Source organism: Atractosteus spatula, unplaced genomic scaffold (assembly GCF_055471065.1).
Source record: "Atractosteus spatula isolate fAtrSpa1 unplaced genomic scaffold, fAtrSpa1.hap1 Scaffold_68, whole genome shotgun sequence".
Lineage (NCBI taxonomy): Eukaryota > Metazoa > Chordata > Actinopteri > Semionotiformes > Lepisosteidae > Atractosteus > Atractosteus spatula.
In genome coordinates this window covers 100,504-115,435 of record NW_028296899.1, presented here as the reverse complement: position 1 = coordinate 115,435, position 14,932 = coordinate 100,504, and the positions used below count along the sequence as shown (strand labels likewise).

Below are 14,932 nucleotides of genomic sequence, written 5' to 3'. Positions count from 1 at the left end.
TGAAGTTGTGGAACCCGGTCCTCCTACCGGCATAGTCCTGCAGGACGCTCCCGGATTGTTGTTAACAAATTGCAGAACATATACTCAGCGAGTGTATGTGCGGCTGGACCCAAGTGATGTGTTTCGGAAGCACATCAACATGAACAGTAGGGTGTCCCATCATGGCAGGCAGTGGGCTAAGGATGCTGTATGGCATGCCCAGCTAGACACTATACACATGCTCCGCCAGCTGAGGAAGGCAACAGTCAGCCAGGAGGAGATGACAGGCCTCAGCCGCCCCAAAAGTTTCTTGGGGGGTCTGATTGCTGCGGCCTCCACCGTGGGCTCGCTATTTTCAGCTGGTCTGTTTGCTGCATACACTGTCACCCTGACCACCCTGAGAAGGCAGGTGTCTGGGTTACTTAAGGAAATGCCAGAAATTCAGGACAGGCTGTATCAACAGCAGCAGCGGCTGGAAAGCCTAGGGAAAACCTTACAGGGCACAATATTAGCAGTAAACCTTCATGCAGCAGTGTTAAATAACACCCTCCACACCGTGGGCAGGATTGTCGACGTGTTACAGTGGGATTATGCTTACGTGCAACAGGTCAGGATGCTGATGCAGGATTTGCTTAGGGAGCTTAGTGCCACGATAACTAGCTTAGCCATGGGACAGATTCCAACTTACTTGGTTCCACTGTCCTTAGTAGAAGAAGTACTTAGGACAACCACTTCTGAGATGGTGCAGCCATTACAGGTACATTTTGCATACAGTCTAGGCAGTGCCATTCCTATACATGTCAACCCCGAAGCCAAGGAAATAGGTTTCCTGTTGAACCTTCCCATCGTGAGTGGCAAGGATATCTATAGACTCAAGTCTATATCGAACGTTGGCTTCTGGAGGGGGGACATGCATGTGAAGTTGACCACCCCACCGCTCGTAGCTTACCAGGAGGATGATCCAAATTTGTATCTTGTTCCAAACCTGGAACTGTGTATATCAACCAAGGATATCCACTGGGTATGCCCAAGTAAGCCATTCCTTAGGGACACAACTCAGAGGTTGTGTGGTATCAGAAAGGGGGCTGCCACTGAAAAGTGTAAAGCCACAGTGACGAGCAAAAGTGAGGTTAACGAACCCCAGGTTGAGCAGGTGGGAAAGAAATGGCTGGTCAGCACACCACAGTTAACGGTTACAATAACATATGACAGGCATGATACAGCTACCGAAGTGCAGCTACCCAACCAAACAGTTTTTCTACAAGTTCCTGAAGGAGCGATAGTGCATCTCAACGATTTAGCACTGTATCACCTGGAGTCAGAACTATACGAAACGGAACTCGAGATTGTGGACGCTTTCAGAGGACACGGCATTGACTTGGATGAGAGAATCCAAGAGACAGTAAGTCTTGAGGGTGTACAGGTAGTCGAATTTGTTCTTAACGACACAAACTTAAAAACTACACTGGTAGGTCCCAAGCACAGTCGTTGTGGATCCTCTGGGGCGCTAGGAACAATAAACGTGGTCATCTTGACACTGCTGCTGGGTAGCTGGATCATGGCTGGGGTAATGTGTTGGATGCTGTTCTCTTGTATCAAAGCCTTGCGGGGTAGTTTGAATGAGACAAAGGGAGCAATGGTTTATCACCGAAATCAGGTAACCACTCCCAAACGTCTGCCTGCTGCAGAGCTATCCGATACTGATAGTGAACTGCCGGAAGTTTAAGGTCTAGAGCTAATGATGATGCCCAATGCCTCATTCCTAGGTACCTTATAACTGAGAGCAGGTATACGCAACGTTCTTTCCAACACTATTTCCTGTACAAATTCTCGAGAGGTAATGTGAATATTGGGTGGTAGAATCCACCGTGGTACAACAAACATCACTTAACTCTGTTTTTGTTTTGAAGGCAACAACGCCTCAGGACCTCGTGACCTTCAAAAAGGGGGGATATGTAGCGGCAATGCTTGTTAATAAGACAGAATTAAGCGTTGGTATGCTCCTAAAGGAGGCCCCATCTCACCCTCCATCTCTGTGGTGCAGCCACAGAGAAAGAATTCATGCAAGCTGATTTAAGATGTTTTTCTTTTGATAAGAAGCAAGCTCCCAGACGGGGATGCAATTAGCTAAGCCTGGCTATAATGATCAATGGTCATCCACTGGCGCCTATCTGTCTAGGGAGTGCCGAATGGACATCTGGACTGCATTTCTAAGTGTCAAGAGTAAGTGACTTATATCTCACCTTGACCAACCAATCAGGGACTGGCAGGGCGTGGTAATACCACGTGGGTCTCCAATGCCCGCCAAACTCTCAACCAATCAGCACACATCTGGGTCTTGATCAAAAAGGGAGCGCAAGCTCAGTTCTGGGCTCTCCTTGGCCATTTTCGCGCATCCTCAGAGACAATCACGTGACAACTGCTGTTGTCTGCAAAAGGACTTGGACTTTGTTCTAAGCGCGAGGCCGAGGATCCCGTACGTATTCAGAATTCTACCAACGTGAATGCTCCGCTTGATCAACGGCAGCCTACAGTTGGACCCTCGTCGACAACCTGAATAGCTTATTCAGAAGCAGCGCTGGACCGGGAACGAACCAGCTTCTTCCCAGGCAAAAGAGTGACTTGTGAGGACTCGCGGTCACACTCTGTGCATAGAGACTTTCTACTAGCCAGCCGGACTGCTGGTAGATCCCCTCGGAGCAACGACTGCCCTGCGCGCCGCAGTCAGATTCCTCCGCCCGTCCTACTCCGAGCTGCACCTCGACTGGTTGGCCGGTAGCCAGAGGACGCCGACACAACGCCCATTGGACAACCGCTGCAACAGAGCCTGTCAGCTGGTTTGGTGTTCGTGCCGGGAAATTCCAAATCCAAACACAGTGGATAAGTAAACCCCATGTTCTACATTGCGTCTCGAGAATTTAATTGTACCTCAACACAAGTTGTTATCAATTTAATTCATGAGTAATGTATTTACTTCCGAGTTTAGAGTAACAGTGGGTAATAACACTGATTAGCGATTTGGTAACCGAACGATATATATTGACATATATTCTCTGTTGTGTATCTCTTTGTGTTTGCATCTCTTCGAGATTATATACCTTGTATATTGATAACCCTCACAGTAAGGTCTGCCGCTCGTATCCAGGCAGACTAGTATATGTTTGGTGCACAGTTTATATTAATAAATGTATCTCGTGTATTGAACCCGTGTGTGTGCGTTGTTAGTTGTTCTGACGATTGATTTTCTAAAAGCCCCAACGAACAACCTCGTGATTACTGCTACAATTGATAATTGTCTCAGTAAACCCATCAAACCACTACACTATCAAGACCAGCCATACACAGTACAGTTTATGTACATACAGTAATGTTTATGTTCCTAAATTAATATCGTTTATGACCTTCAGATGCGTTATGCTCCTCTTCTTTTTATGCTCAGCTACTAAAATTTCCCTTTAGTGGTAAAATTCCATATAAATATTCAAAACTAAGCGGATTGAAATGTGCACAGTAAAGACATTAGATGATTAAATCTTTTCACTACCAACCAATGCACCACGAGTGCCCCTGTCGGTCATTTTGGCCAGCCAATCACTTACCGCGGTGCCCTACGGTGCCCTGCGGGTTGGTTACTGTACCACGGGTTTTTACCGCTCATTTTGAATGGCTGCATCTGTAGGTTGTCTCTCGCAGTGTTCAGGAATTGCATTCCGAAACTGAGTCAGATCAAAAGTTGTAAGAAAAGCACCTATGGTGTCGGTTCTAACAGCTTTATTGATTCGATGTTAAAGGCCGGAAATGGGGCACAAGACACGCGACCGCAAAAAGCGTCGCCATCTGCTTCCAGCTGCAAAATGCCGTTTGCGGACGCTGAAGCATTTGAACTTGAACTTTATTGCCATATGTAACCGGTACTGGTACAATGGAATTCTTACTTACAGAAGGTCTCTCGATTGTAAAACAAGTGTAAAAAACAAGACAAAGTGCAAACAGTGCATCAAGACAATGTACAAACAAACAATAGACAATGTGCAAGTAAACATGTAGACATTTCTTTCCAAGGCAGCGGGTACAAGCGATCTCGCGTTTTAAAACCACCAGGAAAAGCAAAAAGGCACTTTTCCTTGCTTGCGCCGGCACACAACGACGTGAGGAGGACACTGTAGTCGGCAGGATTCGAACTTGCGCGGGGAGACCCCAATGGATTTCTAGTCCATTGCCTTAACCACTCGGACACGACTACAGCGAGTGCCGCCATTGCTGCGTTCTTGCTACAATCTCACATGGATTGCGAGGCGCCGGCGGAAACATTTTTCAAAGTCAGTCTCCATTAAAAAAAAAACCTTTCCAAAATACAAGCCATGCAGACAGACACGCCTCAGAGGACTTAAGGGTGGCTTCATGTGGGAATGATAAAGCCTCCCCGTCCGGACAGGAAAATGGCACTTTGTTAGACACAAAGAAACAATCAACAACAGACAAATGTCCACAAGCATTTAAGAAGCCGCACCATGTTCTTGCTACAATCACACACGGATCGCGAGACGCCGGCGGAAATCTTTTTCAAAGTCGTTCTCCGTTAAAAAAAAAAAACCTTTCCAAAATACAAACCTTGCAGACAGACACGCCTCAGAGGACTTAAGGGTTGCTTCATGTGGGAATGATAAAGTCTCCCCGTCCGGACAGGAAAATGGCACTTTGTTAGACACAAAAAAACAATCAACAACAGACAAATGTCTACAAGCATTTTAGAAGCCGCACTTGAAATAGCTCTTATATTCGTGTTAGACGCAGGAATCGCCTTTTTATTGACGTTCTTACGAACACCATGGAAAGCAAAATAAAGCAAAGCAGAGCAGAACAAAACGAACAAAATAAAACCCTCACGTCCTGCACTTGAATATAATGCCGTTACGTGCCGAAGCGGTATTGGACGTCATCCTAGCACTGCAACCCGGGGCGTACGGTATATGGGAACGAGCACACGTCACGAATCGTCTCTAATCACTCCCTGCACTGTAAGGCGCCTTGAAGCGTGCACCCTCAACATTCATCTTTGCGCATCTGTGAAAGGTAAACTCTTGAGCAAACTCTGAACCAGACGCTCAAACTCCAGCTAGGATTAGGGGTCGCATTCCCATGCTACTTGAACACTTTGTTCAAACCAGGCTGTCCGGACATGAGTTGGCGCGCTCCAGATTTTCTTTTTTATTTTTTTTCCCTCGTACTCGAGGGTCATTTTCCTGTTCCACATGCAATTTCAACATCTTCCTTGGGAGATGTCAAGCCAGCAAGCCACTGCTGTGCTTCAGTGGCCGGTGTGGAGTTCAGTGGCCCTGTTGTACACGGAAAGCACATTGAGCTCCTTGGACATGAAAAGTTCCAGTTAAAAGCCATTTGTCATCCTTTCTCTTGGTGTCGATGTTGCTATTGTATGTAAAGGTGGCAACTTGCTCAGCGAGCAGGCGGAGCGCACAGCGAATGCAGATGTGTCTGAGTTGTGTGCCCAAGTGGCTGCAAAAGGACAGAGCTCCTGGCGCGCTGTGGCTTAGTTGGTTAAAGCGCCTGCTTAGTAAACAGGAGATCCCGGGTCCGAATCCCAGCGGTTCCTTTTTTTTGGTCTGTCTTCTCGAACAGGACTGGTCATTATGGACAACCGCCTACGGCTAGACTTAATTAAATGCAAGTATTCATTTCCTGTCTTGAACGACTTGTTTTTCTTAGAATGCAACTTGCAAAACATGAAATGCAAACCTTGCTAATCAGCGCTCGCGGCTGGAAAACAAAAAAGAAGTCAGCAATGTTTTTTCTTTAACCTTAACCCTGCTAATGGAGAAGAGTTAAACGACCGAGTCTACGCAGCTTAAACGGTCCGCACGTCGGGTTCTTAGCTGAAAGGGTGGTAAATCAGGCTCACCCAGTCCTTAATCTTTTAAAGAGGATAAAAAATTGAACCTAGTCGCCACATCACATACATCCTGTTCAATGATAAGAAGGTGACATCTGTCCTCGCTCCAGAGTAAATCACACGTTGAGGGCATTTTTTTTCCACTTTACCGTGAGTCAGGCTCGGTTGCACACAGGCGAGAGCAGAGCAATGAGGTCACGGGGACAGGGGAGTCACACGCTGGCGGTTTGAACACGCGGAAGATCACTGAGGGATCTACAGTATATGGACCCTCTGTGCGCCACCCGTCCAAACTCTGGACTCTGAATCCTGCCATCCGAGTTTAGATCTCGGCGGAACCTGAGCCGCAGTTCCTTCTTAAAACGTAATCTGGTGAGCATTTCTAGAATCGTACTTGTATAGATGCAGCCTTTAATGTGTTGCTAGGTTAAAATTGATGACTTCTTGAACTTCAGTAGGCAATTGCCCTCTTGATTTCGGATTTAATTGCTTTACTACAGGGGTGCTTTTTTGATGACAGAGTCATGTTCAGGTACTTTGCTGGATGGAGGAAGCTCATTTCGGACTCTGTGATCTGCTCACCTGGAAAGGTCTGCTGTACTACTACAAGAGAGAAGTAGAGTCTGGAAGAAGGGACAATTTTATGATGCTTTGGAAGAAAGTGTTTTTTTTTTCTTTGAAATCGAAATGAATCAGAATATCAGTGCAAAGGACAAACTCTTGGTTTGGTTTAAAGAGATATGGTTTTAAACAGACACAATGTAGAAAACAGGTGTTTCTCACTTTTGGAAAAGAATGGACCGGGGGTAATGTTTTACTAGTTGCAGTGCTGAGCTCAGTGGGTTGCAGTCGTGCAGTGTGACACCAGGGCCAGTGGCGCAATGGATAACGCGTCTGACTACGGATCAGGAGATTGTAGGTTCGACTCCTGCCTGGCTCGGGTCACTTTTAAACGCATCAGGCTACTCCCTAAGTAGCCTGTGCTACTTACTGTATGTGGGTGTAATCGTACCCAGTACGAGATTTCCTTCATGTAAATGAACTGCACCTGGGCTCAGTACGGTGCTGAGAGCCCAGCGTTGCTGTTCTAATTAGCACGCACTGCATCGGCTATGAACCCGAACATTTCAATTATTCCGATCAGTAAGTCAACACGTAGTCCACATGAAAGGTAGAAATATTCTCTTGTCTGTCTCTTGTTTGTATATAACTGAATGTCCCTGACAATGTACTGTTAGTTTTAATTGAAGAACGGCATTTGTGTTCAAATATAGCAGACAAGTTTACGTAACTGCTCATGCGACACTCAGTTGTAATTAGTCAAGAAATAAAGTCGAACAACAGCTGAGGGTTTGAATGTGAACGTATCAGATTGCAGCGCCTTTTACTTCCATTGACAAATGATAGAGATTCGAAGAGAGATCCTTCAGACTGGCAAGCAAACCCACGGCTTTTTCGGTTTTCTATCTAGGCAACGTTGGTGTCTGCAATAGCATAAATGAAAGCACGATGCAATTTCTGTGGCTACATTTGTTGCACTTCATGCACAGTAAGAGTGTTTCTAACACCAAATAAAAACTCAACAATTAGCGATCACGCCTTCTCCTCAGTTAACCCACTGAAACCCTCGCTGATAAGAATTCTTTACTGCGTGCTTTACGAGCACCTATCTTGTCGGTTCTTTGAGCTTTATTGATCCGATTTTCAAAGGCATAAGTAGAGCACCAGACGTGCGAACGCAAAATGTGTGGTTATCTGAAGAATTGATTTCCATGGCAGCGGGTCCAAGCGATTTAGCGTTTTTATAGTACCAGAAAAGGAGAAGCGGCACTTCGCCTCTGCCACGCAGGCACACTACAACGTGCGGCAGCCGCCGTAGACGACAGGATTTGAACCTGCGCGGGGAGTCCCCACCAGATTTCGAGTCCATCGCCTTAAACACTCGGCCACGACTACGGCGAGCTCGCCACTGCTGCATTCCTCCTATAATCTAACACGAGTGCGAGGTGGCTGGGGAAACCTTTTCAGAGTCGCTCCCCGTTAAAAAAAAATACCTTTGACAAAATACGTGCCGGCAGACAGACACGCCTCCGAGGGTTTAAGGGTGGCTTCACGTTCAAAGGATAAAGTCTCCCCGTCCTGATGTCAAAATGCAACTTTGGCAGACAGAAAAAACATCAACAAACCACAAATGTGGACAAGGATTTTACAAGCTGCACCACACTGCACTTTGAAAAGCATTTAAATTAGTGTTAGACGCAGGAATTGCCTTTGGTTTACGCGCTTACGAAAGCCCTCAGCTCCTGCAGTTGAATATAATGCCGTTACGTGTCGAAGCAGTAACGTACGTCATCCTACCACTGCAGCACGGGGAATATAGGGAAACGAGCACACACTACGAATCGTCTCAATCACTCCCTAGAGTTGTAAGGCGCATTGAAGGGTGCACCGCCATCATTAATCGTTGCGCCTCTGTGAAAGGAAAGCTCTTGAGCAGTCTTTGAAACAGCTCGGATGAAACACTTGATTGCTTCCATGTGCATCTGGAGTTAATTTCTTATTTTCACTTCACGCCGCCCAAAGCATTTCTAAAACAGGAGATTCGCGTTTGGGAATGCGCCCTGCCCTAAAAATAAAACAGGTCTACGGGTCTGAAACCTGCTCCACAGAAAACAGTTTTGTTGCGCTTTTGATCAAAGGGAGATTCGTTGTTCTTACTTTTTGATGACATAACATCCAAAGGGGCTTCTTTGGAGCTGAATTCCAACCAGCATCCTAAAGTTTCTTGGTGGTATCCTTTACAGTCCTCTGTTCGGTCGACAAGGGACTGAAGTGGGCAGCTTTCCTCACACATGCAGTGCAATGTACTGTAGTGTTCCCGTTCACTGAATTCGCAGTTCTGCATCAGACCTCTAACTCGTTTCCTAAGTCTTGGTCAGCTTGAATTTAAGCCACGAACCATGCTTCTACTGTATAAACGTCTAGAGGAATCACAAACTATTTGAGAGGCCATGATTCCAGGGGGAACTGACAAAGTCTATCTCTAAACACCTAGCGCAGTCTCTCGAGAGACTGTCAAAAATCTCTTTCTCCATTTGCGTTGCAAGTAAATGGAAACACAGTCTCAACCCAGAGTCACTTGGCAGTAGCGGCACTTAACCACTGTTATTGTCACTGCTTGATACCAACGTTAGCCTACTATACCATGTTCAGCCACCGCTGGAAAACGTACTGCTCTAGTACCACACGTGTCAGACATGGAGAGCGACAAGTGTGTGATTTGAACCCATGCATGCAGAACACAATGTATCAGTAGTCCATCGCCTTAACAACTCAGCCACGACTACAGCAAACGCTGCTATTGCTGCATTCTTGCTACAATCTCACATGGATCGCGAGACGCCGGCGTAAATCTTTTTCAAAATCGTCTCCGTTAAAAAAAAAAACCTTTCCAAAATACAAACCTTGCAGACAGACACGCCTCCGAGGAATTAAGGGTTGCTTCATGTGGAAATGATAAAGTCTCCCCGTCCGGACAGGAAAATGGCACTTTGTTAGACACAAAAAAACAATCAACAACAGACAAATGTCTACAAGCATTTTAGAAGCCGCACTTGAAATAGCTCTTACATTCGTGTTAGACGCAGGAATCGCCTTTTTATTGACGCTCTTACAAACGCCATGGAAAGCAAAACAAAGCAAAGCAGAGCAGAACAAAACGAACAAAATAAAACCCTCATGTCCTGCACTTGAATATAATGCCGCTACGTGCCGAAGCGGTATTGGACGTCATCCTAGCACTGCAACCCGGGGCGTACGGTATATGGGAACGAGCACACGTCACGAATCGTCTCTAATCACTCCCTGCACTGTAAGGCGCCTTGAAGCGTGTACACTCAACATTCATCTTTGCGCATCTGTGAAAGGTAAACTCTTGAGCAAACTCTGAACCAGACGCTCAAACTCCAGCTAGGATTAGGGGTTCAAGTAACTCCACGCTACTTGAACACTTTGTTTACGCTCAGTGCTGGATTTTGGGAACTTTAGGACGAGTGGGACTTTTCTCCTATCTGTCAATTCGCTTTGTTTTGGAGACTCTTGGCTGTCTGTGTTGTATAGTGCAGCGTGAAGAAAACGTTTTCGAAAACTGTGCCGGCTCAAAAGTTGTAAGAAATCCTCTCCAGCTCTTTTAAGTCTCTTCAGTTTTGTCATTTAAAGTGAAACTAGATGTATAACTGGTGCCTCACTTATGCAAATATTGCAAATTTACATAAGTGAGGCTCCAGTTCGACATCTAGTTTCACTTTATATGACAGAAGTACATCAGACTGTGCCGGACTGGGGGATCACTTCCGGTTATTTTTACCATCTTAAACATTTGAAATTCTCCCCTATGCAATTGTGACACTTTATCTTGGCTCCACCTAGGACACTCTTCAATCTTCCATCACTTCTCTCGTCTCCCACAACACTCTCGTCTGTCGGCAGTATGTGGCGTCTTTGAATTACCACCAATCTCACCACAGCAAGAAAGCAACGGGTTTTGGCAAGAGAGGAGGAGACTACCTGGCCCGAACGGGGATCGAACCCGCGTCCTTGGCGTTATTAGCACCACGCTCTAACCAACTGAGCTAACAGGCCTCGTGCCCGCTGTCCTCTCTGTGCTGCAAAAAATGGAATTCAGGGAAGTTTCTTTTGTCCTTCTTTGAATAGAAAGCCCTGCGATTCAGTGTACGGGCTTTCTCGTGCTGTTTAATGGTTCTTGTAACCCAAATCCTAAACTGGCCTGAAGTGCCCCCCCATTTCACAGCATTTTTTAGCTGATTTCAAATGTACCTAAAGGAGAAGCATTATTGAAGACCATCAATTACCAAGAGCTTTTGTCAAAGGTTTTGGTGGTCACTTTTAATGACCACAGAGAGCTATGACCTCGGTTTTACATCTCATCCAAAAGACGGCGCCTTTTACCACACAGCGTCTCCGTCACTATACTGGGGCATTGGGACCCGCACAGACCTCAGGGTGAGCACCCCACAGCTGGCTCCATTAACACCGCTTCCAGCTGTAAGCTTTGCTTTTCCCTGTAGGTCACCCTCATCCGGGTACTGACCTGGCTCACACCTTCTAAGCTTTAGTGGGTTTTCAGTTGCGAGTTGAAAGGGGATGCAAGTGATGGAGCCGCTCGCTGCAAAAGCCACTGGATTGGCCGGGAGTTGAACCCGGGCCTCCCGCGTGGCTGGCAAGAATTCTACCACTGAACCACCAATTCACGCTGAAAGGGGCTCCAAAAAAGACGCGTTTTTACCACTCTGTGCTGGATGTTGGGTCCCAAGGGAACTTCTGGACGAGTGAGAATTTTCTGCTATCAAAATTTGGTTTCGGAGACTTTTGGCAGCCTACAGATGCAGCCATTCAAAATGCGCGGGCGATACCGCGTTATTTTGCGGTACGCTGTACGCAGTCTACCGCAAGCTACCGGTAAATACCGCGAGTTACCGTAAATTCTCCTATAATACGACAAGCAAAATAATAGTATCCGGAATTTCCGCAAGGTGGAGCTAATAAAGCTCAACCTCTCATGTTTGAGCTGTGGCCATCAAAGTCTTTAACGAAGATATTACTAATAGTATTAATAATGAATGACCTTGGACAAGCTGTAAGTGTAAACTCAAAGTATTGCCCTGGTCAACATTCTTTTTTTCATTGACCGTCTTTGTAAAAGTAACACCACAGCATTTCGCAATCACGCATTTGTTTCCAATCATGCAAAGTACAGTAATTTTTGAGAATCGATTCACCATGCCTTTCACATGCTCATAAAAGAGATTGATTTAGGAACATAAACATATTACCGTATGAAAACTGTACTGTATACAGTATGTATATGTATATTTAATGTCTTAACTGTGCCCGTTTAAGTATTGAATATTCATATCTGATTTTACCACTGAAGGGAAATCTTAGTAGCTGAGCATAAAAAGAATAGGAGCATACTGCAACGCGTGTGAAGGCCATAAACGATATTAATTTTGGAACATAAACATAGAGTATATGGCTGGTCTCGGTACTTTAAAGAAAACATACACGAAACATGGTTTCATTATGACCAGAATCGGTCTTGAGATATTTTTAACTTGATTTACAGTATTTGAGAGGTATGTCTTAACACCGATACTACAGTGCTTAAGTACTGCTCACGTATATGTTTCTAGGTTTATATTATGCATTTCATACGGTCAAATTACTTTTGAGCAACTAATAAGAAGCGCGAAACGGTATGCGTTTTAGTTTCGTTTTGTGCTGGGACCCGTGGATTGATTAGAGATATCAAGTACATACAAGTCATTTTTTAAATGTTGTAGTTCGTCTTGAAAAAATGTTACGAGTACATCATCTATCAACAATTACACAGGTTCTGTTTCCATATTGCGGATTTTGGTTACGTAATATTATTTTCTAGATTTCACGTTGTGAATATATGATTTGGGCAAACAGAGCCGCAAAGAAGTACATTATGGGTTGTTGTTGTTTTTTTTGCAGTTTTATCTAGAACAAGCGATGCTTAAACCTTTGTCTGATTCTTGTGAAACTATCCACACGACAGTTACAGTACCTAGGAGTTGACTTCAGTGATGTCACTGATGGGATGTTTCTAAAAATCCATCCTCTGTAAAACGTCTTCTCTAGTTGTCCTGCATATGTATTCGCTAATGAAGCTGTGTGTTCTGAGCCTGGATCTCTACATTTCTGTATGAACCAGCTTAGAGGGCTAAAGACAGCTTGTGTTTAAATTGAGTGTAAGGCAATTTATGCTTCTAAAGTCATGGTCAGCATTTATTATTGTACTGTGCTGTAAACTTGTTCTGTGCCTAGTCACATTATTTTATAGCGTTTTTATAGTGTTATCAAATCCGGTGGCGCTGTGTGTTAGTTTCCTGACTCCCATGTCACATGGTCTGTGATTGAAACCTGTGAAACCGGTTTAATTCGTCACAGCCAGCACTCCGGCAGAGAGGGGGTTGTACTCGTAAAGTAGAAGCAGGCGAGATTTCCAGCGAAAGACACCTCCCCCCCACCCTCATACGATTCGCATTGTAATTACACATTGTAATTGTATTACACATTGTACACATGCTTAAAAGAGAAGAGAGAAAACGCAAGCCTTCTTCAGGTGTGAGGGTCTTCTGCTCAGAATGAAACGCTAAAATGTAATGTAGGCTCTGAATGGGTTCAATTATGATTTGGGCTTGATTAAGGTCGCTGCCTTTCATCTAAAACCCTACTTGAATCCTTCGAAACTAAAAATCAGCATTAGTGAGTTCTAAATAAAGAGGTATCCAGGTAACAGTGAAACGGGCGACAGTCTGGGGAGATCGCCCGTTTTCCATGTAAATAGTTCCCTGGTTCCGCACCCCTTGGTGTTTCTCTCGCTCTCTCTCGGGTCACCTGATCATTAGCTCGAAAGATTTCAGTGCTTTGTGTATATTCTAATGGTAGTGGGGGCAGGGTGTGTGGAAACAGGTATGGTTGAAATTGCATTGGAGATCTATGTTCTTCACACCTGAAACATTTTCTCTGAAAGCATTTTCTTCGCAGTTTAACCGATCTTGTTACAGCATGTTACAGTTTACTATTATTAACCATATTAATTTTAAGTGCTTAATGCCATTTTTTGACCAGGCACGAATATTCTTAAGTCCATATCTTCGCAAGGGAATCAGTGCGAATTGTAATACTAATTAAATTAAAACTACTAACTACTAACTAATACTAATTAAAACAAACCAGAAACGTGTTGTTCTGTCTAATGACATTACAAGTGGAAAGATTACAGATTTTAATCGTCTTTAATTTTGTTACGTTATACATTTTAGAAACGTTTCATCCATACAAACACCACAAAACTATTTTCGATTGTATTTCTGAATAGTACAGATGCAGCCATTCAAAATGCGTGAGGTATTTCGCGGCATACCCCGGTGGGCGTGTCACAGTATCACGCGGTATGACGCAGTTAACGTGGTGTCACGTGGTTAACTATCCGGCGTCGCCTTGTAAAACCGCCAGGGGGAGCTTAACCTCTCATGTACAGCATTTGAGCCTTTAATTTTGAACTGTGTATTACAGCATGTTAATCATCAGTCATTAAAATGTTGGTATATTTTATGAAAGCAAGATTGCTCAGTTGGACAAAAGTACACAACCTACCTTTATCAGAAATATCAAAGCCTTTACTGAAGATATTACTAATAGTATTAATAATGGATGACTTTGGACAAGCTGTATACTCAAAGTATAATTTCTTTAGCACATTTGTACAAGCACTTGGAATCTGTCCAAGCCATACTTTGTCAGGCATTTTGTTTTACTTCAACGGGCATAAAAACTTCCTTGCTTTTAACAGGGCGTTTCATAATTTCTAGCTACGAAAATGATTTAAAATGCGACACCTATCATTCAACTAGAGCTTAAAATATCACAAGGAAAAATACACACCGGTATTTCATTTCTCCCTAAACATTGTAAGCTTCAAGTCTTTAACTAACGTGATACCGGAGTCAACAAGCATACTTTTAGAATTTGATTAAAAGGGAATATAATATGGAATCGCGTATCTCAAGAATTTAATAACGGTATGATTACATCCGTGTACTGCGGCAGGGCTGTGTAGGGCTGTTTCGCCTGCCTGATCATGCGAGCTCTCTTGTAGCCTACTGGTCTAGGTGCGTGACTACCAACTGGCAGGTTGTGTGTTCAAATCCAGCTGGTGCTGGACTTTTATTTTAACAAACATTTCTTCGAAAAAATAGGTAAGCGATATTATGGACAATCAGTTGACTTTTATATTTCAAAATATCGCAACATGATCGATATTTGCGATATTTTGAACATATCTTCCCTTCTGACAGCGGTTCCTGCTTCTATTGTGTGTGTGTGTGTGCAACAGTAAATTTTTATAGAGAAATGGAGGCTGGACAGTATGCGTTACAATATAAACATTTATATTGATTTTAATCGTGTTCTGATTTAAATCGCAAACGCGTG

The 14,932-nt window shown here is 44.2% G+C and overlaps 3 non-coding genes across 3 annotated transcripts; 1 reads left to right on the top strand and 2 right to left on the bottom strand.

Annotated features, from left to right (window-relative positions):
• Window positions 1-6,754: 6,754 nt before the first annotated feature.
• trnar-acg (transfer RNA arginine (anticodon ACG)) lies at window positions 6,755-6,827 on the top strand. Its single transcript has one exon. It is a non-coding gene; the product is annotated as a tRNA-Arg (tRNA).
• Window positions 6,828-7,761: 934 nt separating this feature from the next.
• On the bottom strand, window positions 7,762-7,843 carry trnas-cga (transfer RNA serine (anticodon CGA)). The gene has a single exon. It is a non-coding gene; the product is annotated as a tRNA-Ser (tRNA).
• A 2,611-nt stretch (window positions 7,844-10,454) lies between these two features.
• trnai-aau (transfer RNA isoleucine (anticodon AAU)) lies at window positions 10,455-10,528 on the bottom strand. Its single transcript has one exon. It is a non-coding gene; the product is annotated as a tRNA-Ile (tRNA).
• Window positions 10,529-14,932: the final 4,404 nt, after the last annotated feature.